This window comes from Motacilla alba, chromosome 8 (genome assembly GCF_015832195.1).
Source record: "Motacilla alba alba isolate MOTALB_02 chromosome 8, Motacilla_alba_V1.0_pri, whole genome shotgun sequence".
NCBI classification, from domain to species: domain Eukaryota; kingdom Metazoa; phylum Chordata; class Aves; order Passeriformes; family Motacillidae; genus Motacilla; species Motacilla alba.
The window spans coordinates 13,104,697-13,117,704 of record NC_052023.1 but is presented as its reverse complement, the minus strand read 5'-3'; the positions used below and the strand labels follow the sequence as shown (position 1 = coordinate 13,117,704).

Genomic DNA, 13,008 nt, shown 5'->3' with positions numbered 1-13,008 from the left:
GTCACTTACATGAAAATTGTACAAGGATGACATTATTGTCACTTTTGTTGCTTGCAGTAATTTAAAAAATTATCTAAGTTACTTATCACCATAAAAACCTGGCACTAGTGAAAGAGAAAACGTGTTACGCTACAGTTAAAACAAAAAAATTACATGATTTTATTCAAGTAGGCTCTTCCAATGTAGCATGTAAATTGCCATTGTTCTACGTTCAAAATACAAGGCTGTTAAAAATGTATCTTAATCGCAGCTGCATTATCCTCACACCAGAACTAAAGTTACATTCACATCTCGATTTTCATATTGTACGGCAACCTCCACTGAGTGGAACTTCTGAAACATCCCTACCTCACCAGGAAAGAAAAGGACAGACTGTGTAAAGAAAGATTATGTCCTTGCCTCTCCACAATTCCTCAACAAGATTAAATTAACAAACCTCTCTTTCTTCATCATGACTTACACATCAGTATTTTCCCATGCAAAAGGATGGTACAACTTTTCAACTCCTAGCACCTACCAAAATCTCCAGGAAAGACAGAATTTATATATTTTCTGTAAATCTTACCATTATAATCCTATTGGGGTGTAATTGCTGTGGCTAATATTCTTACCCTGTTATGAAAATGCTCAACATAAACGTGGCACTGAGTTGTTAAGATAATACATGATCATGCTGTGAGAGGGTAATACCTATACAATAGCCCTTGCCAATACCATAAATCTCTTTATTAGACAACAACCTATTACAGGAGATCTACTTAACTGTTTCCCTACTTAGAGGGCCATTTGGTGTTACAATAACAAGCTGACTTTTCACATTAGAAAGGATTAGCCAGTATAAATAATAAATTGAGACAGAGTTACTACTTTTTTAGATATGGTAAATCTTCCCCGATGCTTAAAAAGAGAATCCAAACTAAACCCTTAAGATCACGTTAGGCTGAATGTATATTAAAGTTCTGTTCATTTAAACTAACAAAAAATAAAAAAAACAACTCTGACCAATTTATGCCACAGATTTATTACAGGAGAGCATATTACAGAAAGTTGTTTCTGTTTTATGGAATGTGCATACCTACTGCTTTATTTCCTAACAATATCATAGCAAATCATCTCCAAGTTTACTGAAATATTTTAAAGTAAAATGATTGCCACCATTTTTCCAGAGATAAGTACAGAATAAATCTAAGTACCATCTATTATGCTTCTTGCTCAGCAAGTGAAACTATATTATATTTTTTTTCTTTGAAGTCTTAACTTTTTGAAGGATCACACACTTTCATTATCCAGATAACTAAAATACAAATTATGAAGCCTGCAATACACCAGATGATTTTTTTCATTGTGCTAAATTAAGGAAAAATCACTACCTAAAGTACAAATTTCTGATTCTTTAAGCGAGTTTAAGTTACAATATACAAATAAACTTAGGTTAAGACATTCCTTGCTCTTTGTTGTTAGCATTTATTTAAGCTTAAGACAGAAATCCTTACAACTGTTTGCCCGCTTTACTACCCAACTGTATCAACTCCTCAATTTGGATGAAACTCATTCACTTCTTTATACTTTAAATAGAAAAAAAAGCAAAATTAAGAGTTAGCCTTTCATCCGCAGTCACCTTGATTATGATCCATAATATAACACTGCTTGGGTAAATAGGAAATACTTACCTCCTGCTTTCTGGCTACCACGCTACTCTGCACGAGATGTGTCGAAGACCTGAAAGTACTCTGCTGTCTCTCTGATGCTGACATGACATTTTTAGAATCTGAGAAGACAGTTTATGCAACAAAAATCTGCTTCTTGTCATACAGAATACCAAAACCGTCCTCTTGCACCTCGACTGGCAAGAATTGTTTTCCTCATCTCTTTTTTAAACTTCTGATTAATAGGCACTTCTTTGAAATACAAAGTATTTTTTAAAGTAGGCTTGTGCTTACTGATGTTTTAAAATCTTTGCCCACTGTGATTTGCTGTTACTGATGGACAGCCTTTTTAAAAGCTGTCTTACAGAGCCTTTCTGCTCTGCATAACAGAAAAGGCACAGTGAAATGAAATTGTACTTACTGGAAACAATTCAGCCCTGAATGCCTTGATTACTCTGATTATCTCATATACAAGCTCCCTCTGCAGGTAATAATAAGAATGAGCAAAAATATGTGAAAAATGTGGGCAACAGCCGGCATAGCAAACCAAATAATCAATCATCATTTTAAAGAAACTCCCCCAGAAATCCCTCTGCAATGTTATCCAGCATAAGGAGGTAACACAGGAAGCATTCTCCACTTTTCTTCCCAGCTCTGTGTCTCTTCTTGTCTCCTCAGAAAAGTTAAACATTCAGCTTTAGTTTTTCCTATACCAAGTCACACAAATTTATTTTTCCAAAGTCATCTAATACTTTCAGTGCAGAAAAAAATAAGAGAAAAGAGAGAAGAAAAAAAAAAAGAATGAAAATTTAAAAATGGCTGTTTATCCAGAGCTAAACAAAAATGAAAGACCACCCCTAACAGTAAAACAAGTTCATCCTATCTGATGCATTTGTCTAACTGAAAACCAACCAAGCAGCAGCATTCCTTCATTCTATTTACTGCTAGGAAGAAAAACCTAATATCACTTTTGGATACAATTACACAAGCACATTACACAAAGTTTAAAATGCTATTGAACTGAATGGTAAGTTATCTTGAAAATTAAATTATATATATTAAGAAAAATCCCTATCAATTTAAATCAAATCATGAAGTAACAATGTAGTTTTCATCCAACTGGAAGTAAACTGCTTTTCTCCCAAAAGACATTACTCTTACCTTAAAATGTCTCAAGTTTGTTTGCCGTAATGGGATGAGCTTTCTAGATAAAAATCCCTTCAATGCAAATGGGACAAAGCTTCAGTGAATGAAGCTATAAATATTAAGTACATCGTAATTAAGCCTTCATCCTATCTAACCTTTAGCACACACCCAAAAAACTGGGAAGCCATCAGGCAACATTAATTTCTCTTCTCACACAGAGAGAACAAATGTATGCCTGTGGTTTTGTTTCTCTCACAGAGCGAAATCTCAGTTTCTGCAAGCAGTGCCCTTAGACTGATGAAGAACATTCATGAAATGAATGCATATACATTGGGCATAAAGTCACATATGTCCTGTGTCAACTTTAATTTTCACTGGGAAAATGAACTCCAAAATACAACCCTTCAAGCTTTAAATAACAGCTTTAAAACAAAACAAACAAAAAACAACAACAACAAAAAACCCAACAAAAAAAACAACAAAAGGTGGGGAAAAATACTCCCATTTCAGTAGGATACAGCCATTTCAGTACTGATATTTCAGATATTTCAGTATGGCTACAGCCATTACATAGGATAAACATAAGACAAATTTTGGGTGTTCAATTCAAGAGGATGAGACTGCTGCAAATAAAGGTCTTCTTTGCTGATGGAATATCTTTAACAGTTGGATCATCAACCAGTTTCTATGAGATACTATTATACAAATGAGGAAATAAAGCAGGGGGGAAATAAAGCCAGCAACTTTTTGGAGAGATGATGCTCTATTCAAGCACGGGTAAGATTACTGCCTGAAGGGCAAAAGGATTTCTTCTCAGTTTCAGATTATGGCAGCCTGCACCTCCCCTCTCTCTTCAAAACAACTCTCAGCCTACACCCGTGCTCCTGGCACAGAAGCTCAACCAGGAATACACCACTGCTTAGGCTCTTTCTCTCCTTTAAGCACTTTATACTGATTTACACAAGAATCACCCTCACCAATTGACAGTCCGCATTTAAGAAACACTTATTAGACTAAAGCAAATAAAAGCTGCTGGAGACACTGCCAACAAAATAGTTATGAATTGGTCTTCTGTAGAACACTCATTTTGTTCAAAATGAAGATTCAAACAGTATTCATTCGGGGGAAACAGGTTTTTCCGAATTGGTCACTACACATTGAAAAAGTCTAAAAAATAGTGTAATAGTCTAATGAAAGGATGCCTGGATCAGATTAAAAAAATTCTGCCTACCATCAACACAGGCATCGGGAATTTGCCAGAGAAGTGCAGAGTCAACAGCAGAACTTGTTTTCAGAAATATTTTCTTAAAATGTCACTTTATTTAAAAGCAACGCTGCCTACTGAAAAGGAATTGTTTCTGAACACTGCTCACCCCGGCGTATACTGCAATGCTGTAAAAAATTACAGAGAATATACAGAAAAGTGAATTAAAGTCTCCTTCTGGCATGTGATCACTCACCACCACTGCAGCACTGATTTCACAGTAAGGCTCTCTCTCTATGCACACCCGAGCCCATCAACAGCAGAGCAAGTCTGATAGTCAGGAACAAGGTCGGTCATCCTCTCCCCAGCTGCCAGAAACAACTTTTAGCAGTAATCGGCGTTATTATTCTGTCATCTGGATTCAGAGCAGTAATCAGTGTGAGGTGTCGACTGATGGGAAAATACCAACAGAGGGCACAAAGGAAAGCAGCAACCAAACCTAAACCAGAGATTGGGGATTTTATCACATCCACAGGCAACTGGATAAACAGAAGTACTCTAATTTTTAAAGCATCATTCTCCAGTGATAAATTGTTTTGCTGCCACTTCACTGATACCATCTATTTTTCCAACAGTTGCCGACACAAATGTAACCCTCCACGAAGGAGCTGCACCTCTCCAGCACTGGGGCACGCCCAGGGCTTGGCTGCTCCCACACTGTTCCCACCACAGGAAGCAGCAGAAAAGCCCAAGAAATGGGAGAATTCCCTTCTTTACCATAAAATGTATAAACACTCCCACACCTATCTATGAATCAAGACGCCCCTTATTTAAGAATTAAACACAATTTGTATAGTATCAGCAGAACTTGGGATCTTAAATAGCACTCTTCATTCACGTTATTTCATTCCAGTTTTGTAGCCCATTGCAATAAAGTAACACATCATTAACATATAAACATAGTAAAAAAAACACTCATCTGTGTTACATTTTAGAAAAACTGCTCCCCCTTTTCCCTATATTGCCTGTTTTGCAAAAGGAAGTGTCTTTCTTGGGTGATAAACACATTGTAAAACCATTGTAAAGAAAAAAGATTTAGAGTTATTCAGTAAACCAAGGAACAAAACAGGCAGACCGAGACTCTACCATATTTGTATGAGGAAATGGCATAAAATAAATCTCTTAAGACAAAAAAGCCCTGCATTACGTTAAAAGGAAAATATTCCTAAAAGTTAATCTACGTAAGAAACACAAGTAGCTTCTTATTAACTCTAACTAGATTTTCTCTGAAGCTAGCTACTCTCACTACTGAAACACAGACATTGATACTTAAATCTTTTTGTGTAAATGTTAGTGTTTATAATGTGCTCCTAAGAGATTAAGATTAGAAAAAAAAAATAACCACACAACCAAGACAGGCCTTATTTCTCTCAGCCCATGATCACTTGTCAAGCCATGATTAATGCTGTGCTCTGTAGAGGGAGACATTACATCTAGGCTACAACAGACCTAAATTTTACCCTAAGGCAGAAGTCTGATTTAAACATCTCTATTCAAAGTGACATTTGTCCTCTCTTTTCAACCAGTTTCCTCTGAAATTCCAGTAAACTGACTTTGTGACCTACAAATGGTCCATTGATTCTAACTTGTCGAGTTGCCTGTCCTTGTAGCAAAGTTAGTTTTGGTTACTGAATGAAGCAAGATGCTATGCATTCAAGAAAAATACAGGAGCAGAGTCCATTACGTGCTCTATTAAATGCTCCGTTGGATAACAGCAACTAGAATTCATGGCTGTAAGGATTCCAGCTTACACAGAAGAGCTAAAGATGAATACTGAGGTCAACATTAGAAATCAGAAAATATTTTTATATTGAGAAGTAACAATGGCCTTCATATTCTGAGGTGATGAGCAAAGATTATTTTTTTTTTCTTACAGACAAGAACATGGGCATCGTCAGAGCCACCCTGAAAAGTAATTACATGTTATCTCTCCCCTTTCACTCTGAAACGTCTGCTAAGGTATTTACATTTGTCTGTTACGAGAACAACAAGTGAAAAAACTAGTTGTTATCACTTATCTCAAATAAATACTATTCCTCCAGTGAATGGTATTATTCCATCTATTTTATAAAGTTATTGTTAGATCCTCCGATTTATCTGTAACTGCTATTGTAGAAATAGAAATAAGACATGCTTATACCCTATAAAGAAATAGACAAACAGCAGACCTGGACATGTAGAATAGTCAATATCCTTCTTACTGAACATGAAAAATGGCAACATTTGATAATATTAAGCAATTTAGACAGTGCTGGCAAGTTCCTACTAGCCAAGGTAATCTTATTTCTGGTGCTTTTCAGCGTAAATTGATTTTTTTCCCCTCCTCTTAGCTGCTCTGATAATTGAACGAATGTATACAAGTATGATGGAATTTTACTTAGCAGATAACACATAAAACACTCCCCAAACATAGAATATCTTACTCATAAAAAAGCATTTTTGTTGTAATTAAGCAAACTGTATTTAAGCCTGCTTTGCGCCAGAGTAACAATCAACAGCATTTTACTAGAGACTGCACTCTACCTGCAGGTGTTGAGCATTGTGCCTGCTTCAGTCAGGCTGCAATGCTTTTTACTATCCTGCATTTCTAAATAATTTGGGTAAATGGCAAGCTAGAGTTGGTTGAATCATTAGAGTACCTCATGAAAATCAGAAAGAATGAATTCATGGCATATGCATATTACATATTCTTCTAAAACCTATAAAATGCTCCATTTAATGTAACAATCCATAACTTGGAGGTGTTACGATTCTGAATTTGAAGACTTTTTTCCTTCCTCCTTTTGGAATCAATTTCTACTTCACTATCAGTTTCCATCTAGAGAATGCTGTCAGACCATAGCACTCACTAAGCAAGTGTATTTCTATAACTAAATTGCTGATATTAAGGGACGCAATCTTCCCAGTCCATGCTGTAGAAACACATCTCGTATATTACAGGCTGAAAGAAACATGAACTCCTAGAAAATTTCCTATTAAAGAGGGCTTTAAGCCTGTCATCTTTCACCTTTTAAATGAAGAATGTTAAAAGGAATCACATTTGCTAAATAAAGGCCAGAAGTATTTTCTACACCAGGTATATATAAGTTACCAATATTCCAGAACCACCTGCTACTTTTATCTTAAAAAACTGTTGGAAACAAAATGCAGCTATCTTTGAAAACTATTTAAATATTAAACACAATTGTTAACAGTATTGAGAATAGCCTTAAAATAGGCTGTTGTTTTTCCATTTTTCCTGACATCCAATTACAACCATGATGCTTAAAAATTTTTACCTGTTTCAAACAGAGGGTGTTTTTAGAAATAATAGACAGCTTTTAAGTTTAAAAGCTGCACATAAATACTCAAGGAGGTGAATTTCTCGCAATTTCAAATCACTTTTGTACATCACAAACATCAATCCTAAAAAATGCTTTGAAAGATTCTGTTCAATAAGACATCTCCAAGTAACATGACTGACTTCAAATTTCACTAGCCTGTGCTCTGAACTGTCTTGGTTCATAAGTGACTGCTAGTCTGTGAATGACCTGTGCATGGACACGACTTCCACTACACACCACACGTAGTTTAACTTCTTCACTTGCAGGTGACTAGGTAAAAATCATTATTTGCTACTTCCAGTTCCTGTATAATGAGCCATCCACAGATATTCCTTAATGGAAATGCAGAGGAATCACAGAGCATTTTTTGATATGAGGTGTTACTGGTGGGTTATTTGTCATTAATATTTGGCATGGCAGAATCCAGCAGGAGCCATGCTACAAGGTAACATTATTTTCTTACAGGTATGTCAACATTTTCGGTGGACAGAGGATGAGCAAGGGCTTGCAAATACATAAACTTCAAGTCCAAATTTCAGCAAAAACTTATGATCGTGTTTCTGTGCTGTCTAGATGTCAAACAATGCTTTCTACTGTATGGTTATTATGATTTATGTGAATTTATGACACACTATCTAGAAACGTATTTCAAATAAAACTTTGATAAATATTTTGCCTAACTAGAGATTTCTCTCTCCAAAATCTTTAAGTGAAAGTTATGGACTTTTAAAAAAAGCAGTAATTCAAAACTGTAGGAAATTTTCTTCATCACAACTATTCTCATTTAAAAAAAGTCTATGCATCAAAATGTCATGTCTACATATCACATTTCCAGAATAAAACCAACCATATTATTACATACTATTAACCATAAAGACTACAAACTCCTAAGACTGTTCTACCTTGCTTATTTAAACTTTAATAAGGTGCTTCCTTACTAGAGACTAGGATTCCTGAGTAACCCCCTTTCCTGACTTTACACATTCAAAGCGGTAAGAGATAAATAAAACATTGAGAAAGCTTCTGAAGTGATCAAATAAGAACCAACTAAGCACACTCTGGTTTTTTTAAAGCTTTCCTCTTGCTCATTTTAAGAAGGGAAACACCCAGAAGCCTGGTGTTAATGTCTCTGCTGATTGTGAAAATTGCAGCAATAAAAACTCCAACTGCTTGTTTTAAATTAAGACTTGCAAGACTACATGTGAGATCCGTATCTTTACATTAGTTTTTATAACATTTGGAAGTTTGGTTGCCTGCTTTGATGTTGGTCTATTAATGAGCAGGGGAGCCAAAAGCCAGAAAAAAAATGTTTACTGGAAATTCTCAAGTCAAAACCTGAAGTAATTGGTTTGTTCTACCCCACATGATTCAACATCCTGATTCCCCCAACTACCAGCTCCCTGAGCTATCTGAACGTCTATGCTTTTTTACTGTTGCCAACACATAGTAACCCACAGTGATTGAAAATGGCAGTTGAAGTGCTGCTGCAGCACATTAATTTCTCTCTAAGTGGTCCAATTTTGTCATCTGAATGTTGAAAATCTTCTTTTTACTACTTTTTTACCTTTAGAGATTTATCGAATTTGGGGTTGCCTCACATAAACCAAAGTGCAACATTTCAAATTTTTAGATTATCCCTAATAGCTGAAAGGATAATGCGCTTTCTTTATAGCCCTCTGCATTCAAAGCAGACTAGTTAACAGCAACTTAAGTGTGATAATGGCAATTACATCAATATGTTCCTTTTACACCACCAAAAGGTACTACTTCAGACAGCTGAAGACATTAGGTAAATAAACTGCTGGAAATTACCTGAAAGTAATTATCTAATTTTAGAACCACTAAATACATCTATTTACGAAATGCCCAAATAGCCGTGTCCATCTAAGAACAGCAGAATACTTGATCAACTGCAGTGTTTTTCACCAAGACATACCATATATACTCAGCTCCTTCATTACATGAAAGGAAACTGAAGCCTGAAATTGAATATCCTACTCTAAAGGCACATCACTTTCATGGCAGTAAAAGAAACACCCCCCCAAATGGTGAATCAGAAGGAAAAAAAAAATAAAACAAACAAACAAACCCACCCAAACAACAGACCAAATGTTACGTATCAATGACTTAAACCAGCTTTTTAAAAACACAAAATACTTGTTTTAGTATCTGTATCATTCAAGTAAAAGGTTTGGAAAGAAGAAATAGGCAAGGAAAATTTAGGAAGTTTTTTTTGCCAGAGATATAAACCAGAATACAGTTCCCAAGAAACATCTGGTCCCTGGAAAAGGTCCCAACTTATTGATGGATAACTGGATTTTGCTTGGCTTTTGAGTTGCTGGATTATGAATGTGGATTAGCAAAGGTAAGAAAAGGGTAGGCCGGGCCACATCCCCTTTCAAACTCAAGAAAATAGTAACAAAAGAATAAAAAACTATGAATATGTAGTCTCGTAAAACAACTTGCAATGCGATAAATGTTCTACACAGCCACCAAAACGGCACTCCTGCCATAGCTGGTTGAGAATTATTTATTATAGGGTAATACTAACCACAAATTAGGTTATCTTTGTAAACACGGTATCACTGATTAAATGAGATTACAAGAATTACTCATTTTCACTTTTTTTCTAGAAAAAGCAAATGGAAGCATATGGCCGGTGGTGATCAAAACTTCTTTTTAAAACTCTCCATAAAAATATCTATTATTCCAGCCTACCCACCCATTAAGGAAAGAAGCATATTTGTTTCAAAGGCCTGGAACCAAGAGGTCTTTTATTACAAGATTTCATTTGTTTTCTGAAGTAATTAGAAGGTCTTCCCCATTCACCCCTCCACGCAGTAACGTGTAGGCCATACCAGAGCAAGAGCGCGGGAGAAAGCACTTTCTAAATCCCCCTCCCAGAGAGGAGGAATCAGAAACCACGCCACAGTGCCTGTCATAAAAGGTCACTTTTTTTGCTCGGAACAAACCATTAATCAATAGAGTGTAATTGTCCGAGCGCTTGCAAGGGCTTGGCAGCGGAGGGACCTTGTTTTTCACCCGCATAATTGCAAAACAGCAAAAGTTCTGAAACATAACCCAAATCCACCTCCCCATTTTACCCCTTTACAATTCCCACTGCCCTTTGGGCCTCTTCTTGGAAGCAAATGGAAGACAAGCTGAAGTTTCCTCAATTGAGCCGGAGCTAAGAAACCTTTGATATGCAAATACCCTCCTTCAAACGGTAAGAATTCACACTTGCATTAATTCAAACAATTTCTGCAGAATGATGCGAAATGGCACCTCTTTTCGTGGCAAGCAACAAAAGGAGGGAGCCGGGGCGTCTGAGGAAGCCAAACAGCAGAACATTTGTTCCGCAGGATTCCTTCCGTCGCGCACAGGGGCATTTCTGGGCAAAGAAAACACACCTGAGCACCAGCAGAGCTCTTTACTTTCTGACAAACCGCGCTCAAATCCCAGCAGGGCCGGCACAGACTAACAACAAGATGTTATTTTTAGAGCCAGACACAGCAACGGTGCCTCATGACACACTGTTTTCTGTCTCCAGATGGCCCCAGATTTCTACATGTGAAAATAAATAGAAATAAAAAGAAAAGAAAAAAAAAGAAAAAAAAGAAAAAAAAAAAAAAAAAAAGAAAAGTTGTTCTCACCCCACAGTCGACAAAGGGTAATTTATTCCTCTTCCCACAGCCACCCCCCACCCCGCACGGGCTGGGAGCCGGGCGCTCGGCAGAGTTACACAAATAAACCCGCAACAGGTAATTATTTAGCGAACGGGTGCAACTTTGCGCGGGGCGCGCCGCGGAGCACCGGGCCTGCTCGGCGGGCGGCCCCCGGCCCGCAGCCCCCGCGGCGGGGCGGCCAGCGGCGGCGGGCGGGGCGGCCGCGGCTGCCGCAGGTCCCTCCGCAGGGCGCGGGGGGGCGGCGGCGGAGCGCGGCCGTTCCGCGCGGGCGGAGCGCGGCCGTGCGGAGCGGCGGCGCCGCCGCGCTGCCCGCGCCCAGAGCCGCGGGCTCACCGAGGGGCACACCGCTCCGCCGGCGGCGGCCCCGCGGCAGCGGCAGGCGAGGCAGACCCTAAAGCGAGCGCATCCCTGCCGGCGGCTCGGCAGGGGAACATCCAGGACTCAGCGAGCAGGCGCCGGCAGGAACGCGCGGCGAGGCTGCAGCGCGGGGCTCCGCTTACCTACGTCTGGCAGCCGAAGGCGGGCCGGGGTCTGCGTCCCCGGCGGGACCCGCGGTCCGGGTCAGCCCGCCGAGCGCGGGGCTGCGGGAGATCGCGGCGGAGTTAGTCCCGGGGCCCCGGCGGCGGCGCGGGAGCGGGCGGGCGGGCGGTGGGCTGGGGCGGGAGCGGGCGGCAGCCGGCGCTGCGGCTCGGAGGGCTGGGGCAGCGCAGAGCAGGGGCGGCTTCTTCTCCACGCAGCCGGCCGGGAGGGTCTTCTGGGTCTAAGTCAACATTTTCCTGCAGTTCCCCACACTCCGCTCCGCAGCGAACGCGCGATGCAGCCAGGCTCCCGCAAGCACGCACACAAGAAATAAATTCAGTAAAAAAAATAATTAAAAAGCCGAAATGGAGAGGAGGACGGGCGCAGTGCAGTGTGTGTGCCCAGCCTCGCGAGTCCCTTCTGTGAAGCGATCAGGAGGCGATGCTAGCAGCTGGGGCAGCGGGGAACAACTCGAATGTTACAATGGACCCCCTCCTCCGTGTCTCTGTCGCTCGCACCGACCGGATTCACATCTCCCGGGATGACATTCTGGCCTCTGGTGGAGTGCGGGGCCGGCCCCTCCTCAGATTTTTCTCCTCTTCTTCCCTGGGCTGCTGCCCCGCCAACGACTGGAGATCGGGCGCTGAGCAAGTAACGCGCGCGGTAATGGGAAAAACGCAATACATACACACCAAAAAAAAAAAAAAATCCCAATGAATGTATGGCAGCCTCTCCGTGCTCGTGCACCGCTCCGTCTGCGGCTGGGGAGCGCCAAGTCCTGACACGGACTCCGGCGGCTCTGAACTGGAGTCACCTCCAGCCTCCTCCCCCTCCAATCTCCACCCCTTCTCCCTGCGCTCCCACCCCTGGGCTCAGCTAATCATATAAACATATTATCACGTAGAGCGGCATCGGCGAAGGACAAAAATCTCCCCCTTCCTGTCTTTTCTCAGTCCCCCCCGCCCTTCATTCATTTGGCGGGGGGATGGGGGGGCTGAAGGCTAAATAGCGGCCGCTCGGCTCCGGAGGCCGCGCAGACCGGCTGCGCGCTGCCGCTGCCCGCGCCGCCGCCGCGGAGCCGAGGGGCGCGCAGCTCCGCGGAGCCGCTCGCCCGCCGCCGCGGAGCCGCTGGGCGCCCCTGTCCGGCGCCTCGGGCCCCGGCGCTGGCCGGGCCTGGGGCCTCGGGCCTGCCGCCACCCCCTCCTCTGCCTCCCCGGCGGCTGCAGGCGCGCAGGCCGGCCGGCCGGAGGCGTCCCCGCCGCACCTTCGTGCCCGTACCCGAGCGCGCAGCGATGCCGCGCACCCCGCCCGGTGCGAGGGCCCGAGTGGAGCTGCCCGGCCGGCTGGGCTCGCCGCGCCGGGCCGGCTCTCCGCACCGCAGCGCCTGTTCCCCGCCTCCCCTTCCCCGGCATCACCCAAAAATC

At 41.6% G+C, this 13,008-nt stretch overlaps 1 protein-coding gene across 34 annotated transcripts in view; it reads right to left on the bottom strand.

The window, feature by feature from the left end:
• Positions 1–13,008, bottom strand: part of ADGRL2 (adhesion G protein-coupled receptor L2) — a 388,299-nt gene that overhangs the window by 146,627 nt on the left and 228,664 nt on the right. Inside the window, exon 1 of one of the 34 annotated variants that reach the window (XM_038143889.1) lies at positions 11,566–12,964. The exons of 31 other annotated variants lie outside the window; for them this stretch is intronic. The gene's annotated coding sequence lies outside the window, so the exon portion shown is untranslated. Of the gene's footprint in view, positions 1–1,670; positions 10,971–11,032; positions 11,272–11,565; positions 12,965–13,008 lie in introns of those variants that run through there. 2 more of the 34 variants (XM_038143898.1, XM_038143899.1) reach the window with 2 other exon arrangements.